At 38.9% G+C, this 25,299-nt stretch overlaps 1 protein-coding gene and 1 long non-coding RNA gene across 4 annotated transcripts in view; one reads left to right on the top strand and one right to left on the bottom strand.

The window, feature by feature from the left end:
* LOC125821735 (MAP3K epsilon protein kinase 1-like) overlaps positions 1–25,299 on the bottom strand; it is a 602,763-nt gene that overhangs the window by 254,095 nt on the left and 323,369 nt on the right. The gene's annotated exons all lie outside the window — the stretch shown is intronic.
* Positions 20,816–21,804, top strand: LOC125821759 (uncharacterized). The gene is made up of 3 exons (XR_007442609.1): positions 20,816–21,505; positions 21,607–21,699; positions 21,774–21,804. It is a non-coding gene; the product is annotated as an uncharacterized LOC125821759 (long non-coding RNA).

A 25,299-nucleotide genomic window follows, 5' to 3' on the forward strand; every position in this document is an offset into this window, starting at 1 on the left:
GGCCCTAGGTCGGTGGAAAGTTGTATATATCTTCTTCTTCGAGTTTTTTTCTCATTTTAAGCTAAATATACAGAGAAAACATAGAAACCCATTTTTAGGATCAAGTGAAATATAGATTTTCTCGACGTAAGTCCTTGACGAAAGTTATTTTACGCGTTGGGCTCATCATCGTGGTATAATTTGTTTTATCGATTGCGTAGCATATCACATTTTAGAGTTGGGATAGCAGGGGTTTGAATATGTTTGAAGGTTTTGAGGTGAATTACGAACCTAAGATCGAGGTAAGACCCTTTTTTCATCGACTCTAGCTTTTATAAGCAGCAAATAGCAATTTGCAACGGAAATACATATCTTTTATTGTATTGTCATGGTATCTTTTATTTTATGTGTTGATTATGGTCCTACCTTGTTGTAGTATCGAGGGAGTTATGAGTTAAAGTCTTTAGGCCACGTGAATTTAGCGAAAAAGGTATGTTAAGGCTATTCTCTTCCTATGGCATATTTCCTTAAAGCTTAGGAGCAATGTAATTGAGTTGTTATCGTTGTTATACTTATAGCTATTATTGTTGATTGTTGGCTGCTCGAGTGCGTATAATCCTCTCTTATCGAGATTCTTATTCAGTAGTAACATTCGTATGTTGGACAAGACTTAGAGGCTATTTGTATAGGTTGCTTATCACTAAATTGCTCACTTTTAGCTGTTGGATTGTTATTGTTGCCTTTGGGCTATTGTTGTTAGCTGCAGGAATGTGATCTATACCTAGCAGGGTTATGTTCTGCCTACAGGGCTATATGGATGCCTAAAAGGGCTATGAGTTGCCTACGGGCTATATTGATGCCTAGAAGGGCTATGAGTTGCCTACAGGGATATATATTGACGCCTAAGAGGGTTATGTGCTTCCTACAGGGCCATGTTGTTGCCTAAGAGGGCTATGAGTTGTCTATAAGATATGTTGATGCCTAAGAGGGCTATGTGACTGCCTGCGGGGCTAGGGGACTACCGATAGGGGTATACAAGCTGATTGGCACCTTCCGGGCTTATGGGGGCCCGAGTAGGTGGTCGTGTGTGCTGTTTGTACCTACCGAGCTTATGGGGGCTTGGTTAGGTTGTTGTTTTATTATTTTTGATAAATTTAGATTTAGAAGCAGGTCAGTACAAATATCTTATCCTTAATTTATTTATCAGATTATTCCAGAATATCAGGATACCTCATCATAGTCTATTGCCTTTCATACTCTGTACATTATTTTGTACTGACGGCCCATTGCCTTGGGGGCGCTGCATTCATGCATGCAGGTCCTGACAGATGACCGAGTAGACCTCCATATTAGCAGGATTGACTTTTATCCGATTGGTCAGCCCCTTTCCTCCGGAGCTGCCAGAGTTGGGAGGTTTGTTACCTTTTGTTGTATATATTCTCATGGGTAAGTTGGGGCCCTGTCCCACCAATCTTTACTACTCTTAGAGGCTTGCAGACTAGTGTGTGGGGTTTATAGCTACGTTATGGCCATGCTGGCCTATGTTGTTGGTTTGCTGAAGCTTGTGACCTGTTTGATGTATTGTACTGATATTTACCTGTTTTTAGTTTTGGTATAGATATCATGGTGGCCTCGACGGCCCAATCAGGACTTCTGTGCTAGTTGGATATTTCTTTATATGAACTCTTGGGAGTAGCTGGTTCTTTTGTAGATCTGTTGACAGGGGCCTTGCCGGCCGAGGGCTTAGTTTTAAGCCGAGATATACTTGTTTGTTTTCTTAATTGCATGTGACTGACATGCGCTTGTAGGAAATGGTTCAGTAGGGTCGGCTCGGGCCTGAGTTTTGGCTTTAGGAGTCAGTTGCGCCACTTGAGTTTGGGGCGTGACAAACTTGGTATCAGAGCAACGTCGTATCCTAGGGAGTCTGCAAGCCATGTCTAGTAGAGTCTTGTTTATAAATGTGTTGTGCACCACATTCGATAAGCAAGAAGCTGCCGGGCATGTTAGAATGACTATCCTTCTTTTGCTCACCTCGTGCTATAGAGCGGTGTCTTAAGGGTTAAGGTTTCTGGCTTATAATTGATACTTGTATGCAGATAGAGATGACTGACACTAGACAGACCACAACTAGCCAGGGGCTAGATACAACTGCAAGTGAGGGTACCGACAAAGTACCACAAGTGGAGGTGGCCCATTGTGAGACCCGGGGGGAGACATCTTCTCAGCCCCCTATAGCTTCTCCACAGCTTCAAGAGCCTCCGAGGGCTACAGGACTTCCGATTCCACCAGCAGTACCACCTCTAGTTCCTCCTATTCCATCTGATCAGGATTTCAAGAGTGCAGTATATATGTTAGCACAGTTAGTAGCTGCACAGTGCCAACCAGTTGCGCCAGATATTGCCGAACCTTCTGAAGGGCCCGGAAGTTCGAGAGTTCGTGAATTTCTTGCCTTGAATCCTTCACAGTTTACAGGAACAGATCGCAGAGAAGACCCTCAACACTTTGTTGATCAGCTTCATAGGATCTTCAGAGTCATGCATGCCTCAGCGACTGAGTCAGTTGAGTTAGCAGCATTTCGATTGCGTGATGTTGCAGTATTGTGGTATGAAAGTTGGGAGAGATCTAGGGAAAAAGATACATCTCTACCCACTTAGGATAGCTTTACAGAAGCTTTCATAGATCACTATTTGCCTCGAGAGATTAGGGATGGCCGGGTGGACCAGTTTCTGAACCTCCGACAGGGTGACATGAGTGTCCGAGAGTACGGGCTAAGATTTGATTCATTGGCTAGATATGCACCAACATTTGTTGATACGATGCATGACAGGGTGCGTAGATTTGTGGGAGGGCTTGACTCAGACTATATCGAGGCTTGTTCTACCGCTGCACTAAATGATAATATGGATATCTCGCGGATTCAGGCCTTCGCACAGGGCATAGAGGATCGCCGACATCGACAGTATACGAGTGAGAGGGTCGAGAGAGAGAAACAGAAGAAGGCTAGGCCCGCTGGTTCGCAGGGAGATTTTCAGGGTGGTCCCAGACCCCGATATTTTATTAGGCCACCTAGACCTCCACCACAGCAGTTCCAGGGTAGTAGATTTTATAGTCAGGGACAGTCAGGCCTAGGTGAGGGCTCACGAGTATCAGACTCTCATCAGCAGAGAGGTTCAGGCCAGGCTAGGACAGCACCGCCGCGTTGCGCAACTTGTGGTAGGCTGCATTTCGGGAGGTGTAAACAGGGCTCCACATGTTGTTATTCTTGTGGACAGGAGGGGCATGTGTGGAGAAACTGCCCGACCATAGGTCAGGGTGGTATAGGTCAGTCGACCAGGTCAATAGTAGGTTCCTCTTCATCAGCACAGTCTACAGGGCGTGGACCCCAGACTTCAGCAGATAGAGGTAGAGGCAGAGGCAGAGAGGGAGGATCTAGTTCTAGTAGTGGCCAGAATCGTACATATTCACTAGCCGGCCGACAGGACTCAGAGTCATCACCAGATGTTATGACAGGTGCATTGATTGTTTTCTCCCATTGTGTTTATGCATTGATAGATCCTGGATCTACTCTGTCTTATGTGACTCCACTTATTGCGGGGAAGTTATGTATAGTAGCAGAGTCATTAGATCGACCCTTTATTGTATCTACCCCAGTTGGTGAGTCTATTGTTGCCAAGAGAGTCTATCGAGGTTGCACGGTAGAAATTATAGACCGTCAGACCTCTGTAGATCTCGTAGAGTTAGAGATGGTCGATTTCGACGTCATTATGGGTATGGACTGGTTAGCGTCTTGTTATGCTAATGTTGAGTGTCGAACAAAGATTGTTAGATTCCACTTTCCAGGAGAGGCAGTTCAGGAATGGAAAGGCGTTACAGCAACACCAAAAGGTAGGTTTATTTCCTATCTTAAGGCGAGGAGGATGATTACTAAGGGTTGTATTTATCATCTTGTTCGTGTTCATAATATAGATGCAGAACCACCGATGCTTCTGTCTATTCCGGTAGTTAATGAGTTTCTAGATGTATTTCCGGATGAACTTCCTGGTAGCCCTCCAGAACGAGAAATTGATTTTGCTATCGATATGCTAACAGGTACATAACCCATATCTATCCCTCCTTATAGAATGGCTCATGTTGAACTAAAAGAGTTGAAGGGTCAGCTGAAAGACTTGCTGAATAAAGGCTTTATCAGACCTAGTGCTTCACTATGGGGTGCACCAGTGTTATTCGTGAGGAAGAAAGATGGCTCACTAAGAATGTGTATCGATTATCGACAGCTGAATAAGGCGACTATAAAGAATAAGTATCCCCTTCCGAGGATCGATGACTTATTTGATCAGTTACAAGGTGCTGAGTGCTTCTTGAAGATTGATTTAAGATCAGGTTACCACCAGATACGAGTTTGGGAGAAAGACATTCCAAAAACAGCTTTTAGAACTAGATATGGACACTTTGAGTTCTTGGTGATGTCTTTTGGATTAACTAATGCCCCAGCAGTGTTCATAGACCTAATGAATAGTATATTCTGGCCGTATTTAGACTTGTTTGTGATTGTATTTATTGATGATATTTTGGTGTATTCACGTTCAAAAGCTGAGCATGCAAATCATCTGCGAGCAGTCCTTCAGGTTCTTCGAGATCAAGAACTTTATGCAAAGTTTTCTAAGTGTGAGTTCTGGTTGAACTCTGTTGCTTTCTTAGGCCATATTGTATCAGATGCAGGTATTGCAGTTGATACACAAAAGATTGAGGCCGTAAAAACTTGGCCCAGACCTATGACTCCAACTGAGGTTCGTAGTTTCTTGGGGTTAGCTGGGTACTACAGAAGGTTTGTAGAGGGGTTTTCTTCACTTTCAGCACCATTAACGAAGCTGGCTCAAAAAGCAGCTAAGTTCCAGTGGACTGAGGCTTGCGAGCATAGTTTCCAGGAGCTAAAGGACAGGTTGACATCAGCACCAGTTCTAGCATTGCCAGAGGGTTCAGAAGGCTATGCGGTGTACTGTGATGCTTCTGGGGTTGGGTTGGGATGTGTTCTAATGCAACATGGTAAGGTTATCGCATATGCTTCAAGACAGTTGAGGAAACATGAGAAGAACTATCCGACCCATGATTTAGAGTTAGCTGCAGTTGTGCATGCATTAAAAATCTGGAGACACTATTTGTATGGTGTTCATGTTGACATCTTCACAGATCATAAAAGCCTTCAATATATATTTAGACAGAAGGAGTTAAATCTGCGACAACGTCGATGGCTTGAGTTACTGAAAGACTATGACGTGGATATTTTATATCATCCAGGAAAGGCAAATGTAGTAGCCGATGCCCTCAGTCGAAGATCTATGGGTAGTTTGTCCCATTTAGGTGTTGAGAAGCGGGAGCTAGTGCGAGAGCTTCATCAGTTGGCTAGTTTGGGAGTCAGATTATTAGAGGCAGATGATAGTGGGGTCACAATTCAGGATACAGCCGTATCATCTCTAGTTGTAGAACTAAAATCACGACAACAAGAGGATCCTAGCTTAGAGAAGCTTAGAGCTAAGGCTCAGGATCAACAGTCTTTAGCATTTGATATAGCAGAAGATGGAGTCCTCAGATATAGCGGTCGATTGTATGTTCCAAATGTTGCAGGGCTTCGACATCGAATTATGGAAGAGCACATCATTCTCGTTATTCTATTCACCCTGGTTCGACGAAGATGTACCATGATATTAAGGAGATCTATTGGTGGCAGGGGATGAAGAAGGACGTTGCTGAGTTTGTGGCGCAGTGTCCTAACTGCCAACAGGTGAAGGTTGAGCACCAAAAGCCCGCTGGGCTAGTTCAGGAGATAGCCATTCCTTTGTGGAAGTGGGAAGCAATTAATATGGATTTTATTACAGGACTACCTCGATCTCATCGCAAGTTTGACTCTATTTGGGTAATTGTGGATAGACTAACAAAATCAGCCCATTTCTTACCAGTCAAGGCTACTTTTTCGGCCGAAAACTATGCAGGGCTCTATATTAGAGAGATTTTTAGGCTACACGGTGTCCCAGTATCTATTATCTCTGATAGAGGAGCACAATTTACCGCCAATTTCTGGAAGTCCTTCCAGAAAGGATTAGGGAACAAGTTAATCTTAGTACCGCCTTTCACCCTCAGACAGATGGCCAGGCTGAGCGAACAATTTTGACACTCGAAGATATGTTACGGGCGTGCGCGCTAGACTTCAAGGGAAGTTGGGATGACCACTTGCCTCTTATTGAGTTTGCATACAATAATAGTTATCATTCTAGCATCGGGATGACACCTTATGAGGCTTTGTATGAGAGAAAATGTAGATCCCTCATTGGATGGTTTGAGGTAGGTGAGTCAGGGTTTATTGGACCCGATTTAGTCCAGCAGACAGTGGAGAAAGTTAAGCTCATTCGAGAGAGGTTTCTAACAGCTCAAAGTCGACAAAAGTCATACTCAGATGTACGACGAAGGGACTTAGAGTTTTGTGTCGATGATTGGGTATTCTTAAAAGTCTCGCCTATGAAGGGTGTTATGCGATTTGGCAAAAAGGGAAAGCTTAGTCCAAGATTCATTGGGCCATACCAGATCCTTCGAAGGGTAGGACGTGTGGCTTATGAGTTAGAATTGCCTTCAGGGCTAAAATCTGTTCATCCAGTTTTCCATGTATCAATGTTACGGAAGTGTGTAGGAGACCCTTCTCGGGTTGTCCCAATTGAGGATGTTCAGATCACAGTGGAGTTGTCCTACGAGGAGACTCCAGTTGCTATATTAGATCGGCAGGTCCGTAAATTGAGGACCAAAGAGGTGGCTTCGGTTAAAGTATTATGGAGGAATAAAAATAGAGAAGAAGTGACCTGGGAGGCTGAGGATGTCATGAGGTCCAAATATCCTCACTTGTTTCATACCCCAGGGTGATGTCATATCAGTTTATATTAGGGCATTAAGGTAAGATACCTATATATATATATATATATATATATATATACTATTGCTTATTATTATTGTGGTTGTCGTTGTATGTCTGCTCACACTGTTGTGGTGGAGCTATAACGCTTAGCTATTTATGTTGTCATGTGAGACGCCTATGTTAGAAATTTTGCCTTTCAGGTTCCTGGATAGTGACATTTACAAAGGATAAACTGCCAAAATTCTGGCAAGTCCTAAGGACTGAACAATGTGCCTCAGATTTTTCATTCGAGGACGAATGTTTCTAAGGGGGGAGGAATGTAACACCCCGACTTTTCAAAACGTCTAAATTAACTCGTATCTTTGTAGAAAGACAAGGAGGGTGAGTAATAAATTAAGAATGATGTGGTATGTCCTATTTTAAGTGTTCAAGTGTTGCATCTCAAGTTTTGAAGTTAGGTAAGTGGCAAAATAAAAGTTGGCGGAAGTTATCGTAAGTTCCTTCTTAAAGATTTCTTTGAAATTTGGGTCAAATGTCTTGGAGGTTTTCTCCCAATCTATAAAGAGTTATGGGGCCCACAAGCTATCGAATCGAAGGTCTACGAGTCTAGTTTCCAACGCATCAAGCCGTTCATTCATACGACTTTAGAATAGAGAGATATTCGCATTTTCGTGGGACTGCGCAAGCAGGCACGTGAGGTGGGGCCCTAGGTCGGTGGAAAGTTGTATATATCTTCTTCTTCGAGTTTTTTTCTCATTTTAAGCTAAATATACAGAGAAAACATAGAAACCCATTTTTAGGATCAAGTGAAATATAGATTTTCTCGACGTAAGTCCTTGACGAAAGTTATTTTACGCGTTGGGCTCATCATCGTGGTATAATTTGTTTTATCGATTGCGTAGCATATCACATTTTAGAGTTGGGATAGCAGGGGTTTGAATATGTTTGAAGGTTTTGAGGTGAATTACGAACCTAAGATCGAGGTAAGACCCTTTTTTCATCGACTCTAGCTTTTATAAGCAGCAAATAGCAATTTGCAACGGAAATACATATCTTTTATTGTATTGTCATGGTATCTTTTATTTTATGTGTTGATTATGGTCCTACCTTGTTGTAGTATCGAGGGAGTTATGAGTTAAAGTCTTTAGGCCACGTGAATTTAGCGAAAAAGGTATGTTAAGGCTATTCTCTTCCTATGGCATATTTCCTTAAAGCTTAGGAGCAATGTAATTGAGTTGTTATCGTTGTTATACTTATAGCTATTATTGTTGATTGTTGGCTGCTCGAGTGCGTATAATCCTCTCTTATCGAGATTCTTATTCAGTAGTAACATTCGTATGTTGGACACGACTTAGAGGCTATTTGTATAGGTTGCTTATCACTAAATTGATCACTTTTAGCTGTTGGATTGTTATTGTTGCCTTTGGGCTATTGTTGTTAGCTGCAAGAATGTGATCTATGCCTAGCAGGGTTATGTTCTGCCTACAGGGCTATATGGATGCCTAAAAGGGCTATGAGTTTCCTACGGGCTATATTGATGCCTAGAAGGGCTATGAGTTGCCTACAGGGATATATATTGACGCCTAAGAGGGTTATGTGCTTCCTACAGGGCCATGTTGTTGCCTAAGAGGGCTATAAGTTATCTATAAGATATGTTGATGCCTAAGAGGGCTATGTGACTGCCTGTGGGGCTAGGGGACTACCGATAGGGGTATACAAGTTGATTGGCACCTTTCGGGCTTATGGGGGCCCGAGTAGGTGGTCGTGTGTGCTGTTTGTACCTACCGAGCTTATGGGGGCTTGGTTAGGTTGTTGTTTTATTATTTTTGATAAATTTAGATTTAGAAGCAGGTCAGTACAAATATCTTATCCTTAATTTATTTATCAGATTATTCCAGTATATCAGGATACATCATCATAGTCTATTGCCTTTCATACTCTGTACATTATTTTGTACTGATGCCCCATTGCCTTGGGGGCGCTGCATTCATGCATGCAGGTCCTGACAGATGACCGAGTAGACCTCCATATCAGCAGGATTGACTTTTATCCGATTGGTCAGCCCCTTTCCTCCGGAGCTGCCAGAGTTGGGAGGTTTGTTACCTTTTGTTGTATATATTCTCATGGGTAGGCTGGGGCCCTGTCCCACCAATCTTTACTACTCTTAGAGGCTTGCAGACTAGTGTGTGGGGTTTATAGCTACGTTATGGCCATGCTAGCCTATGTTGTTGGTTTGCTGAAGCTTGTGACCTGTTTGATGTATTGTACTGATATTTACCTGTTTTTAGTTTTGGTATAGATATCATGGTGGCCTCGACGGCCCAATCAGGACTTCTGTGCTAGTTGGATATTTCTTTATATGAACTCTTGGGAGTAGCTGGTTCTTTTGTAGATCTGTTGACAGGGGCCTTGCCGGCCGAGGGCTTAGTTTTAAGCCGAGATATACTTGTTTGTTTTCTTAATTGCATGTGACTGCCATGCGCTAGTAGCAAATGGTTCAGTAGGGTCGGCTCGGGCCTGAGTTTTGGCTTTAGGAGTCAGTTGCGCCCCTTGAGTTTGGGGCGTGACAAGCAGTTTCTTTGTAAGTCTGTTTTAATACCAGGTAGTTGAAGCATTCTTATTTAATAATTCTCTTTTCTCTCTTATTGCTCCTGTGGTGGTGTGGCTATTTTCTCCTCTCTGCTGGTGTTGTTTGTTCATTTGTTCTCTTTAATGTCTTGATTTGCGAAAACATAGAAAGTGTCTTCAGCCATGCTAGTGAAATACCATTTTTTCAGTTATTTGTTGGATCAGATATCTTGGGGGTGGAGGTGTAATCTACATCTAGGTCTAATGTCAGAATGTTGCTTAAGGTGTAAGACTTAATTGCTTTGCTTGAAATTGATGTTGAAAAGTTGAAGTTCTTAGCAGCTTATGGAATTCATCTCGCAGGTTAAAGACACTGTCCAAAAAAAAGGTTAAAGATACTGTCCAAGTAGATCAAAATGTATCTCGACATTTCTTGTGACCATCTCGTCAAAATCATGTATTTCATCTTTTTTGAACTATATATGCATTATAAAGTTGGTCATGTTCCTCTTTCATTTTCTTCAAGTATTTCAATTGATCAACAACTCAGATTATTGGAGTTGAATTCCTGGCAATTGCTTAGGCACCTTGAAGTGCATCTACCTGGTTTAGTATGTGAAAACTTCTTATGCAACGACTTCAGGGATGATGGATCTGAGAAGACAAGAGGTTATAGTAGTCTGGAAGAGACCTTTTGTTGTTTGTATATGAAGGCTGCAGATCTTCACGTCTTCACAGAACTTGGAAATCTGGGGAAAAGAAAATGTGGTTGATGGTTTGTAATAGCCAATTTGACATATTTTTCCTCAGAACTTTTATTTGGGGAAACTGCTAATTCTTGTGTTGTTTTCTTCTCATATTTGTGTAGATCTGCTTGTGAGGACAATTGTCACAATACTCTTGTGGCATATCATAATTTCTTAAGAAGTGCAAGTGAGTGGCTATCTCATATAGCAACTGATGTGAGTTTGACCTTATAAAAGTTTTCTTTTGCATTTCCAGAAAGTAATAGATCAAAGAATTCCATGATTTTTAATTCTTTTTAATTTCTTGATTTGCGAAAATATAGAAAGTGTCTTCAGCCATGCTAGTGAAATACCATCCTTTCAATTATTTGTTGGATCATATATTTTTGGGGTGGTGGTGTAATCTACATCTAGGTCTAAGGTCAGAATGTTGCTTAAGGTGTAAGATTTACTTGCTTTGCTATTAATCGGTGTTGAAAATTAGAAGTTTTTAGCTGCTTATGGAATTCATCCCGCAGGTAAAAGACATTGTCCAAGTAGATCAAAATGTGAGCTGCTTATGGAATTCATCCCGCAGGTAAAAGACATTGTCCAAGTAGATCAAAATGTGTCTCAACATTTGGTTGATGAACGTAGTCGCGCTGACTGGACTCTGGAGTCATCTGGTAATCTTTTTCCCCCTTCTGTTTGTTCCTTTTTTTGTTAAAACATTTTCCTAAAAACTAGTTAAATCAATTGTGAGAAAACAAAGAGAACAATAGTTGCTCAAAATGATAGAACTGAATGAGCATACCCTGTGGCAGCAACCAGAAGAAGAGTAGCAACTGCTGGCTTTCTGTCTTATAATGTAGCTGTAATTATTGTACTTGAACCCAACTCATCCTGACAAATCATCATCATCATCATAATTTTTTACTTTTGTCTAGGTTTCATCATCTTATCATTATTGATGTGTGTAATTCATCAAGGTTAATTTACTTCGACATGTGATGTAGAAAATGCCCATCTCTAGCAAATTAAGTTTTAGCTTATATGAAAAGTTGTTCTTTCAAGGAACCGAGGCAATCTGAGTCTTGGTTAGCATTGGAAGGAAAAGATCCGGTTCAATTGCCCCAAGCAGAGGAAGAGTGCTTCTGTTCCCAAGGGCTTGCCTTGGCATAGAAAGTTAGATAGAAGTGAGTGAATGGAGCACACCTCGTTGAACTCGCTTCACTTTGTCAGTCTTAAAGTCATCATGAAGTGTCAATTTGCAATTCATGTGAAGTACTCTTCATTACATGTTTTGCTTTTGACCAAAGTGCTAAGGCCTCGTCGATTAGGTTTGTCTCAGCTTCTAAGACATTGTTTTCATTTGCTGGGTTTAGTGAGGACATAGTGCTTTTGCCAATACTGACACACTATTTTTACCACTAATTAGATGCTAAAGTAAACGAATTTTCCTTCTTCGGTATATATTGAATTGGTCTTCATATAAGATATTCCAGAGTCTGCTGCTTTGAGAGCAGAAATTACAACCTAATATCTTAAGTTTTATTTTCTATGGTCATACATGTAAAGTCATCCTTCCATTGAAGAACTATATTTGTGTTCTAATTGCCAGTTTTGTTAGCATGCCTAGTTGATGTTTCAAATTCCAACTAACGATTGTAAACTTATTAAACAACTTTCTTTTTCGAGAATAATTATTTCCTACATAAGTGGAAATCATTATTGAACTAGCAGATACACTGGATGTTCTAGTACAATTTATAATTATTTGTACAGAAAGTCTATCTTGCATATTGTGTTCGGGATTTTTGTTTCAAAATAGCTGAAAGTATCCCCGCCCCCTCTGTATCAAACGTCTAAATCATTTTCCTTCTGAATATGGTTTACGTTGGTCAATTTTATATTGTAAATGGGTATATTGTGAGATCCATGAACATGTTGTTGATGGTTCATCTGTTTCTTTCTGTGGAGTTACTTTTTTGTTCGTCACTACTTTATTTAACTCAAGCTTTCACTGTTTCGGATTCTTCATTATCTTGGCTTGGATCATGTTGGACATCTTGGTGGGCGCAATAGGTGCTGCCATGTTAATTTGCAGTTTCCATTGAGTTTCCGAATAAAAAAAGATGATAATACATTAATAGTACTTTCTTAGGGTGGTTATTATAGTATGTCGATGGCCCCCAAACTCGGAGAGATGGATGAAGTGATCAAGACGATCGATCTAAATTCTTTATCTACCAACAATAATGATCAAGGACGGACACTCTTGGTTTGTGCTTCTATCTTTCTCCAAGAGTTGTGTAGCTTAGTTAATAAGCTAGCAGTTATCTGTGATATTCTGGACTAGGAAGCATTTCCCTGTTATAGATATGAAGTAGTAACAACTAACAAGTGATGAAACCATTGTTGCCATTAACTATGACATTTGAGTACTTCCCTTTTTCTATTTTACTTCTAAAAATATTTAAATGTAATTTGTACAGAATATAGGCACAAAAAAATCATATGAACAAAGTAATTGGAAAAACTACAATTAAGTGAAATATAGAAGTAAAAATAAAACCTGTAAATTATGCTCAAAATTGATATAAGATTTTGATTTAGAAGCTACAATTAGAGACGTCAAAATGGGCTTAGCCCATGGGGCCGACCCAATCCTACCTGTTATTGGGGTAGGGTTGGGATATGATTTTTCAAGCCCATTTAAAACTAGGGCTCATAAGCCCTGCCCATATAAGCCCTTGGCCCTTGAGGCTTGATCGGGGCTGGGCCGAGGTCGACCCATGGGCCAAAACTTTTTATTCAAGAGTAATTTACAATAATCTCACTAGTATATAATATAATTATTTGAATACATGCAATGTTGTAATATTATGAATTTTCGTACCCAGATACATATTTCTCAGAATATGTGGACTCAAAATTAGGTTCATTTGTTCTAGATACACTCTATCAAAGTAGATTCGCATGTATCTCGGATACATATACAAATCTTGCCCCCTGGCCTCCCTCCCATCTTGCTTGTCACTCTCTTATCTCACTCGCATATCTGGTATGTGAGATACATGATAATTACACTAAATTTTTGCTAGTGTTATTGAAACAACACCATTGTTTGCCATATTTGATTTAAAAAATTTCTCATTTTCTTGATGTTACAAAATTACAAGTTTGGAAAAAAAAAGGCTGGCCCGCCCCAGCTATCGGCCCTTCTAGGGTTGGGTTGGGTGGAGCATTTTCAGGCCCTACCAAATGAAGCGCCGACCCGCCCTAGCCCTTCAAATTCCTTGGCCCGCGAGGCTTGGGCCCGATGGGGCTGGGCCGTCCCTTTTTGACAGCTCTAGCTACAATGTAGTCAAAGTCTGTACTTCAGGGTTTCTGACTAGTTTTCTTCTATTTGAAATTTTTAATTCCTTTTCTTAATAAGTAACAGATTCATATATTTCCACAACAATTGATATATCTCTTTTCTGGTTGTTTATTGTTCATTGGTGCTCTCTCCAAAGTAGAGCCCATGCACATTGAGCTCATTCCTTAACATGTTGATGCTTTCTGCCTAAGCGAGGCAAAGCACCACCTTGAGCCTCACACAGCTTTGGGGTTTAAGCACCTCCAAATGACCTTTAACAATATTGACCTACATCTTGATCAAATTTGAAGTATTATTTCTTCTTTTTAATATTTTTTTTATGATAAGGGAAACCCGCAGCCGCTACCCTTTGGGTGCGCACAAGGTAAAACTCCGCTCCTATGCAATAGCTCGCAAACCACATAGGTACTATGCCAACACATTACCTAATATTCCTATTGAATAGTGGAGCAAGTGTTTGTGGCATCACACTCCTCTAGTTTGTGATGATATCTTTTTCTTGAGAAGGTAACATTTGTGTATATTCATTGAACTAGTGCATGGGTTGCACTAAGACCATATTTACAGCATGTCAAAAAAGTAACAAAATTGTATCTGAATCTAACATGAACCTAGGATATATATAATGGATTCAGTGTCCTCTAAATACTTTGCTTGCACCAGGAGCAAAAAAACATGATACAATTTAGTTTGATCTTTTGAAGATCACAACTCTTGCTCTCAAAACATCTAGCATTTCTTTATTTCCAAACAGTCCACCAAATACAGGTTGGGACAATCCTCTATCTATCTCTATCTGCAGCTCCCACCCCTACTTCTCCCTAACTGTATAAAATATGTGTGATTATGTTAGGCATAGCCCAAGCAAAACCCCCGAGTGAAAATCCTCCATAGCTGGGACGTTATTCTGCACTGGAGAAACAAATGATTGACTGTCTTAACCTCTTCCTCACATAAATAGCATCTAGAACACATGGATAACTTCCTTTTCTTGAGATTTTCATGTGTTAAAACTTCTTCTCTTGCCATAAGCCAAGTGAAACATGACACCTTGAAAGGGATTTTAGGTTTTCAAATCTGCTTCCAAGGCCAAAGAGAAGGTTGTTGTCCATCTTTATTTAGTAACTTATATGCAGAGTTTACCTTGAATGTGCCTTTGTTATTTCTTCTCCACCATAATCTATCATGTTCATTCCTTGTTCTTGTAAAAACTTCCAGTCTTCCAAAAAAAATCAGTCACAATCTCGATTCCCCAATCATCTCCTCACCATATTTTGCTTGAAATTACTTTTCCCCAATATGGTTGAGGCTCAAAAAAGTATGTGATGGTATCTTTTGATTACTCAAGAAATAAATATTTCAATATTCTGACTGTAATAATCCCTTGTCTTGTATATGTTGCACCCATCTGCAGTTGGTAGTAAGTGACCATGGAATGACTGAAACGGGAAATCATGGAAGGATCATTATTTGAGGAAAACGATTCTTTGGCACTTTTTATTGGTCCTACAAATTTTGGAAGTACATCACTCCTAATAAAGCCAACCAGGTATGTCACTATGAATTTTATTGTTGCTTAACTTCGAATGGATCAATTCATTGGTGGAAAACGGAATCACTTGCCATTTCTTATTATTTGCATGTGACAACTCTCTGCAAGAAACAGTTACTTGTGCTAGGCTATGTTGCTCGGTCTCTCCAAAAATGTTGTGGCACCGGTGTTTGATCCTAAAAAATACACAACTTTTAGAGGATCTAACACAGAATTGTTGACATTTTTGAAGAGTCAGAGCAACATAGGTGTTAGGTGGTTAAGGTGCAGCAGTACCTCCATTTTGATTAGTTTGCTTTAAAAAGAAATAGACAAGTTAGCAGAAAGTCTTGTAATATAGCTAGTAATTCACCCATGTTCTGCATGGGAGTTAATATATAACTATGCAATATTGGCTTTTCAAAATAAAATTTTGAGTAACAGTGTTGCTAGATAAAATTTCTCTGAAGTTCTTTCAAAATAAAACTTGAAATACAACAATTGTTAAAAGGAAGTTTATAGGCAGTGACATTTTGCCATAGTTATTGAATGTTGTAGGTGGTTTTCATTTTATTTTTAAAAAATATCTTTGATAGTAGTTGAGGGTTTCCTTATTTGACACTGTTAAGATTGGTTCCGTTGAGAATATAATCAAATAATAAAAGCGTGCTCTCTCTAATAGCTTAAGCTTTTAGATGGGATAGTCATACATTTCAATATGGTATCAGAGTGTAATGACCCTCCTGGTCATTTCTGTGTCTTGCCTTCTGTGTGTCGTTTAGAGCATTCCTGTAGCGACCCCAAGTCATTTATGACTTGCTGGGACTAACAGTTCGGTCACCTGGTTGTTCGTTTGGTTATGGTGCGAGTTTTAGTGTGTTGGAGCTTATGAATCTTGAACGATCATTTTCGATCAAAAGTTCAAGAAGATGAATCGAAATCCAATTCTGACGATTCCACTAGCTCCGAAATGTCAAGTTTGGTCTTGATTGAACCATCTTTTGAGTCCCAAGGTTTCCGATATTTTTCCTAGCCCTTTTGTAGTTTTTGACTTAAAATGATATGTGGGTGTGGGACCCACTTTTTGTCAAGATGACCTCGTATGAAAATTTTGACAGTACCATTGAGTCCGAAATATCAAATTTGGTATGTTTGCGTATCTCATTTGTGTGCACGGGGTTTCGAACGAGTTCGGAGCACCCCGTCGAAGTTTTTAAGTTTTATGGAAAGTGCAGAAAATCTACACTTTTGGAAAATCTTAAAAACCTCATCTCTCAATGGAATTAGGCGATTTGAAGTGTGGGAGCTTCATATTTTCGGTGGCTTCACTGTAGAGTCTTCGGAAGTTATCTCACTCATTTTAGCTCGGTTTGGGTGATTCGAAGGCCCACGTGTTGAGAATTATCGTGGCTACGTCGTGGAGTGGTCAAGGAGTGTTGGGCACTATTAGATTCTTGTAAATTTCAAGTTTAGATTGTTGCATGTTTTCTTTTAAGTTGATTAAAGTGTGGTTTTTTTTGCGTGTTGGGTTTTGCTGCGTTTTGAGACTCGAATTGTGTTCCATTCTGGAACACAAGTTTGGGGTATTGTTTAGGGTCTCTTGACGGAGTCAAATTCGAACAGTTCGATGCGGGTCCCACAATTCCCATTTTGACTCCAAAATTGACCTGTCTCCGTTTATTGTAATTTTGGTGTCTAAAAGACCGTAATAACGTTGTGACTTTATTTTTGGTAGCGTGGCAGTGTTTCAAGGCTGTTCGGAAAGGAAAAGCTCCGAATGAGTGATTTTGGAGTGCGCGTGATCGTCCTACAGGTAGGCTACGACTTCCCTCTCTTAGACTGAACTCGAGAGTGTGAATGCATGTTGATTAGTTGGGATTTGGATTGGTAGTTATTAATCATGCATAGGTGTTTAGAAATCATGTTTTGGCCTCTTTCGGGAATTATCGGGTAACTGTGAGCATGCTATGTGTTACTAATTGACCCTCCTTGCTATGTAGAGTGTTTGAATTCTTGATTACTGTTTATCTGAAGCATGTTGGGTCGTAGTTTAGGTTTGACTAGGGCTTGCCTTAGAAATACATGATTCAGATCCGATAGGCCTTAGTTTTTCCCTGACGTCGCTCGGCCGGCTTAGATCCTTGTAGACTGGTGTAACAGACTTTAGTCAGATAGTTTGGGGCTTAGTTAGGTGATACGCTTGCTCCGATGATAGCTATCCTTATTTTCCCCGATGTTATGGCTTCACGAGTTACGTCGACGACACTAGTTCTGGTTCGCGATTTGAATTTGATTTTTGATTCGGTTCCAAGGACTTACATTGATTAGCTAAGTGTGGACGACATTCCACAGACATTTATGAGTATGGATCGATTTGGACTCTTTCAGCAGCTACATTGGCACATTTATAGAGCATCCGATTTAAGGTCGGGCCTCTATCGCCCAGATACTTATATAGAGCATCCGATTTAAGGTCTGACCTCTATCGCCCAGATACTTATATAGAGCATCCGGTCAGAGGTCCGGCCTCAGTTACTTGATACTTGTTATTGGTTACTTGGGTACTTTTGGTGAGCATCCGGTTTGAGGTCTGGCCTCCGTACTGTCAGATTCTACTAATTGGGGTTGAGGTTCTAGTTCGATGTTCTCCGTTCTTGGGTTCTCATATGCAATTCTCTTTAGTTATAGTTATTTTGTGTACTCATCAGACTTATGGGGGTCCGTTCGAGTTTTAATTAACTTGCGCACGAGTGTACCTTCTGGGCTTATGGGGTCCAGTTAGCTTATAAATTACTTTAGTTAGTTATGTCTACACTCGTGTGCATTCCATTATTACTTAGATTTCCGTTGTTGACCTCTATTTGTGTTATTCCTTCTTTTCATATTGCCTTTACTTTTCAAGTTCAGTCGGCCTATGATGCCTACTGGGTACCTGCTGTTGTGGTACTCATGCTACGCTCTGCATCTGTTTCGTGATGCAGGTCCGAGCACCAGTGGCCAGGGTTGATCCAGTTTAGAGTAGTCTGATCCGGAGACAGGGGTGAGCACACGGCGTTTTGTACTATTTCAGTCTCCATCTGTATATATAAACTTGTCTTTTACCTTTCGAGACAATACAATCTCTGTGGTCCACTTTTGGGACTTGTACTCGTTTTGTTAGTAGCTCTATACTAGTGACTTCCAGGTTCTGGGAAGGATCTTTATTTGTATATATGTTTTGGTTTGCGTCCGCCTGTTTATATTGTTATCTTAAATTTTACCTACTCTTGTTTAGTTTCTGCCCTCAGACCCATTACTTGTTGTTCCGGGTTACGGGTTGACTTACATACTGGTAGGTTATAGTAGGTGCCATCATGACTCGAGGAATCGGGTCGTGACACAGAGTCAGGCCCATCCCAATTTCTTTGTTCACGGATGTTGGACCCCCATATTATAGTGTCCACGCTCCAGTTAATGAGGTCTGGGCTTGCGGGGGAGTGTTAAGAATTCTCGAAGAGGGATGGGAATTCGATATACTTATATGGACTTGGACAATCCTCCCTTCATAAGCTAGCTTCTGAGGTTGAGTTAAACCCAAGATCGTATCAGAGCAGGCAAAGGTCCTGAGATCGAATCTCACCGCCACCCAAATCAAAAAGAATTTCCACATGCTTGGCCCATGAAAAAAAAATCTGGCCCACACGTGATGGGGCGTGTTGAGAATATAATCAAATAATAAAAGTGTGCTCTCTCTAACAGCTTAAACTTTTAGATGAGATGGTCACACACTTCAACATGTTCAATCATCAACTTAATTATTTATTTATCAATTATTCATAAATTTGGTGTTTGAGGTGGACCTTGCTTCAACATAACTCTTGTTGATAGTAGAAACTTTCAAATCATTAACAGGTCTGATTTGGTAGTTTATGTTGTTGATTCTGAGCCATATATAATGTTTGATAATTTTAAAGAACAAGTGTCAGAATGTGTTACATAGTGATGATGTTTATCTACGTAGGAGAATATATGGGCGTGTGTTTGGATATCCTGTTGCCTTCTGTATCCACAAGTGAGCCATGGGATTGAGGAATTGAATTCTGCATTTTTCTTCAAATTGCTTTTCTGTGTATCAGAACAACAAATGAGAGAAGTTCCTGCATAGACCACAGTTGTTCAAGTTACCTGTAATTCATCCAATTACTAGTCAATATCTCTAAATTGTTTCCACTTTAATACTGGTTCTACGCTTATTTAATACTCTTACTGCATTTTTATTGGGTTATTGATTGAATAGTAAAGTGGGATGGCACAAATCTCTTATGTTTAATCATATGGGAGTTAAAGGCAACTTAATCTAGTTTGATGTTAATGATGTAATCACAGTTTTACATGGGGTGCTTCTCCTATGTTCTTCACAATTTTTGAAGGTTTCAGAGTATCCCAGTTTATACATATGCTTTCTGTTTCCGGGTATCAGTGGTTGTTATCTTGGTTTTTGACTAGAAAAGGGACTAGGCACTGCTATATGCAGTTTCCCAAAAAAAATCACTTTTGGAGATTGCCATCCTTTTTATTTAACGATGGAACTAGAAGGGACATTTTTTTGGGGCTTAATTCAGTCTAAGATTGAGAGTTTACCTTGATGGCTCATGATAGTGAATTCTAGTTCATTTGGAAGTGAAATTCCTCAGAATAAAATGAGCTTCACCATAGATCAAATGAAGTATGGATTTTCAATATTGAGAGTTTATACTTTGACTCCTGACAACTTGTCATTGGAGAACCTTGAATTGTCTCAGCCTAATGGGAATGGTTAGAGTTCTCATTAGTCTTGGCGCTCAAGTCTAACAAGATAAATCAGGCTCGACTGAATATCCAATCTGGTTATATTGTGGCAACACACTTTCTATGAAATTGAAGACATAAATATCAGCATATAGAGTAATTTAGATATATTATTTCAGTCCTGTCATTTCTTGTGACCACCATCTTGTCAAGATGGTGTATTTCATCTTTTTTTAACTATATATGCGTTACAAAATGAGTCATGTTCCTCTTTCATTTTCTTCAAGTATTTCAGTTGACCAACAACAAGTTATTGGAGTTGAATTCCCGGGAATTGCTTAGGCTCCTTGAAGTGCAACTACCTGGTTTAGTATGTGAAAACTTCTTATGCGACGACTTGACGGATGATGGATCTGAGAGGACAAGAGGTCGCAGTAGTCTGGAAGAGACCATTTGTTGTTTGTATATGAAGGCTGCAGATCTTGGAAGTCTGGGGAAGAGCCAATTTGACATATGTTTCCTCAGAACTTTTATTTGGGGAAAATGCTAGTTCTTGTATTGTTTTCCGTGTAGATCTGCTTGTGAGGACAATTGTTACAGTACTATTATGGCAGCATATTATAATTTTGTGAGTGGCTAATCTCATAGAGCAACTGGCGTGAGTTTAACCTTATAAAAGTTTTCTTTTGCATTTCTAGAAAGTAATAGAGCAGAGCATTCCATGATTTTTATACAATTTTCTTATAAGTTTTATTTAATATTTTTTAGAAACCTGTTGGACGACTTATATTTGGAGTAGCTGCTATGCTCGTTTCATGTTTGATGCTGCTGAGCCTTGTGTTTCTTCTAGGAAAGCAAGTTTTCTCTGCAGTTTTCTATTGCCAATAATCACCTGAGCTGGTGGCATTTGGATGAGATTTTTATTCTTGTGGTAATTGTTATTGTTGTAATAAGCATGGGATCCAGTTCGGTGGTGGAGGAAGAGCAGTACATATGTCATTTCATGACATCCTCGCTTTATTTGTTATCTCTCTGAAAAGTAATGCAACAGTGCTGCTACCTTGGGTCTAAAGACGAATCATTACATCCAGATTTGCTCAATTTTTGAGAGGATGGCATCAAGGTGGTGTTAATTAGACTAATTTTTCAAAATGGTTAAGAGCAAGTGGGAAGTACTTATATAAAGTTGTTCCAGCTGGTTTCAATAATCATCGTAATCAATATAAGCTTAGTTTCTCTTATGTGGTCCAGACAGTCAGAAAAGAACTTTATGACCGTAGTTTCCTTGATGCAATTGTTCCCAGGGTATCTGGTTTTATATTATAACACTAAATATCAAGATGTTGCAGGTAGTTATGATGCTACTTTAATGGCTCAGATAGTTTATGTTGTCCTAGGTTTCTGTTCAACGACTATTGTGTTGTTGTGCCATGGTGTATACTTTCCAAAATCGTACACTTTCTGTTCCTCAAAGTCCAAAGAAAGGCTTGGGGTTTATGTTTTAGGGATTCGATTGGCTTGAGTTAAATATATTATTGGTCGCTTTTATAGCTATTGTTGCAGCAGCCCGTAAACTCAATGCTTGTACTATTTCTCTTCCTGCTAGCATTTGGTATTCTTCTGGTTCCAACCAGCATCGCAGGCAGTGGGTTGAGGTCAGTCAGATCTTTTCAATATTCATCCAAATTACAACTTTAAGGACTGCCTGCCTAATACTAGTTTCACAAGTCTTGTTTTTCTCCTTTTCCCGTGTCAGGTTGCTGCACTTTACTACATGGGAATGGCAGGCCATTTTGGTCTTGGTAACACCAACACCCTAGCTACAATCGATGTTGTTGGGGCTTTTATTGTAAGGTTTTTGTGTTTAATATTGTGTTTCATGCTAATTTCTCATCAGGATGCTCCACATTGATTGATTGTCAGGGTGTCTTGAACCACTCAACTATACTTTCTGCTTCACCAATGTTGTACCTCCTTAGCATGGTGATGTACAATTCTGTGAAAGACGCTAGTAGTTTCATAATTTCTGAGAAAGGCAATATTGGATAAGAGGACACTTGGTTTTCCTTGTTTTGTTCCGTTGGGTTTGAATTCCATTCTCTTGATAGCTTACACAATTGTGTTGCTATTAATGAGAAACCATTTATTTGTTTGGAGTGTATTTTCTCCCAAGTAAGGCTGGCAACGGAACCGGGAGGTACCGGTACAGGTTCCGGTCCGTTCCAGTCTGTTATCAGTTCCGTCTCAGTTTCGGATAGTACCGGTTCGATCCGGTATTGTGCCGGTCTGGGAGGGGTAACGGGATGAAAACCGGGATTTACCGGTCCGGTTAGTCCTGGTTTCGATCCGGTTCGTTCAATTTTTTTTCTAAAATCTGAAATTTCAAATTATAGCCGTTGAGAGTCGTTGGGCAACGGGTTTTGGGCCCCACCAACGGCTCTTTCACCCCCATAACTTCCCTTTACACCTCCCTACCCCCCAAACTTTTTTTAATACTCAACCTTCTTAAAATTACATTTTCATCCTTTTTTTTTAACTATAAATACCCCTAATCTTTCATTCTTTTCACTCACAAAAATATCTTCTAATCTCTCTACTCTCTACTCTCTAAATTCTTTTATTCTCGTTAAAATTACGAATTTGGTCTTTGGAAATTGGAGCTTCAAAATTCAACTTTCAATTTTCGGCTTCTGGTCATACACGTCTACCTTTTTAAGTAGACGTTTGGTACATTCGTTCCAACTCACTTTTCATTTAGTTATTTATTTATTTGCATTTAATTATTTATTTTGTGAGTAATTAATCTCTAGTCTCTACTTATTTAGTTATTTATTTGTTTAAAACTTTGCTAATCATTTTCGTATTATATATAATTTACTCACTTTTTATATTTGAATATGAATTTCGGAAAAAACATTATTGAAAAGGGTAAAACAACCATAGTTAATTCGTTCACTAATTTATCTACCTCAAAATCCAAGAAAAATAAAAAAACCGATAGTACTTCTCAATCTAAAACTAAAAAAACTTCTCAATTAAGAATAAATACGGATGATTATACACATGTTGATGAAACTGTTTTTAATATTGATAGTAATAGTGGATTAGATCCTTATCATGAACATTTACAAAGAAGATTTGGTAATTTTGAAGAGGAATTACCTGAAGATGATGAACATGATGATGTTAATGCTTATGTTGGTAGTTTTGATAATAATGTTGATGATTATGATGATGATGAAACTGAGCCACCGTTGGCTACTAGTCCCACTCCCAATCCCTCTTCCCCGGCTCCCACTCCCTTTCGTTGTCCTGCTCCTGTTCCCCCCGTGCATCCTAGGACTAAGGTAAAACGCGCTAAAAAATCAGTTGTGTGGCAATTTATGACTCAGAATGAAGATAAAACACAAGCTATTTGTAATAAATGTAAACATAGAATGAATCATAAAACTGTAGGAAAACAGGGTGGGACGGGACATTTGAGTAATCATTTAATGTCATGTTGTAAAAATGAATTTTTGCATGCTAAAGCTGTAGCCGAAGCTAAAAAAAATGGTACCACCCTTCCTGAAAATGTAGGAGTAGAGGGCTTTAATATGGTCCAAACACAATTAAATCCTTCTAATGTTTCTGGTTCTAGTATACAACGGTCATATAGTAGAGAAAAAGATCTTGAAGAATTAACTAAAATGATTGTTGTTATGGGTTTGCCATTTAGTTTTGCTGAAAATCCCAATTTTATTCATTATATTCAAATTGTGTATAATCCACATTTTAAAGGTTTTACTAGAAATACAATTAAAAAGGCTATCTTTGATTATCAAGCTCAACATTTTCAATATCTTCGTTGTTTATTTTATTATAACCATTGTAAAATAGCTATTACTTCTGATATGGGCCGTAGTTTAAATGGCAATGATTATTTCACTATTAATGCGCATTGGATTGATGAAAATTGGACTTTGCAAAAAAGAATTTTAGGTTATAAATGTTGTGAAATGCATAAAATCGATAGTTATATAGCTCGAACAATTATAGATGTTTTGCAAAACTATGGAATTTGTGATAAAATAAGTAGTGTCACATTAGATAATGCTTCTAATAATAGAACTGTCGTTGAAATACTAAAACCGTCTCTTTGCCCTATTTATATTGATAGTTTTCATATTAGGTGTGTTGCACACATATATAATTTGATTGTTAGAGATGATATAGCAATGTATGATGATGGTTGCACAAAAGTTGAAACTGCATGTCATTTTATTTTTAAATGTCAAGTTAAGCCTAGACGTAGAGATTTTGAAAATCGTTGTCGTGAATTTAATCTTCCACCTAGAGAAATTCCAAAATCAGTGTGTACTAGATGAAATTCTTTATTTGAAATGCTTGAAGTTGCTTATGAATATAGGAAACCTTTATAAATGGTTTGGAATGCTCATAATTCAAATATGACATATAGACTTGATGATAATGATTGGAATGACATAAAAGAACTTATAGAATTCTTAAAAGTTTTTTATTTAACTACAAAAAAAATATCTGCACTTTATTATCCAACTATTTGCTCTGTTTTACCTAATATTTGTGTTATTTCTAGTAAATTTTATAAATTCAAAAATAAAACAAGATTTGAAGAATCTGTTAAGAAAATGATTGAAAAATTTAAAAAATATTTTATTCCTATTCCTTAAATTTATTTAACTGCTTGTTTGTCAAACCCACATTACAAAGATGAAGGTGCATCACGAATGGTTGATAAAATATATTTTAATTTGGGTATTGATAGTGAAGAAGATGAAACACCTAGTTGTCAAGATGTTAAAGATAGTATAAAAATTGAAGCTAGAAAATTGTATGACTTATATAATTCTAATATAATGAATGTAGTACGTAATGAAGAGCCTCAAAGTTTTAGGAGTAGATATAATAATGAAGATGATATTGATGATATGATAGATTCTTATATTAAACTTTCTCGTAATGATAGAAATGATTTTGATGCATATATTAATCAAAATACAGAAGCTACTACTATTGATCTTCTAGAATAGTGGAGCAATCGCGGCCAGAGAATTCCAAACTTCAACCGGTTGCTCGAGATGTGTTAGCTATTCAAGCATCTTCAATAGCTTCGGAAGGCGCTTTTAGTGCAACAAGATTTCAAATTGGAGAGCATAGATATTCATTAGCAGCAGATAGCTTGGAGATATCGGTACTATTTAGAGATTGGATTAATGGCGAGAGAAGGAGTTATGGTCGTCCACCTTTACCGACCAAATTTGAAAATGACGTTGATGAAATAATGCAAGATTTTAGTGATGACGACATTGATGCAATGGAAGAACTAGCTAATCAACCAATTCCAGAGCATGTTACTAGAGAAACGTTAAATGATTTAAAGAAAGATTTCTTTGGTAGCATGAACTATTAAATTTAAATGTCTATTAGT

This window comes from Solanum verrucosum, unplaced genomic scaffold (genome assembly GCF_900185275.1).
Source record: "Solanum verrucosum unplaced genomic scaffold, falcon-dt-bn FXZP01000210.1, whole genome shotgun sequence".
NCBI classification, from domain to species: domain Eukaryota; kingdom Viridiplantae; phylum Streptophyta; class Magnoliopsida; order Solanales; family Solanaceae; genus Solanum; species Solanum verrucosum.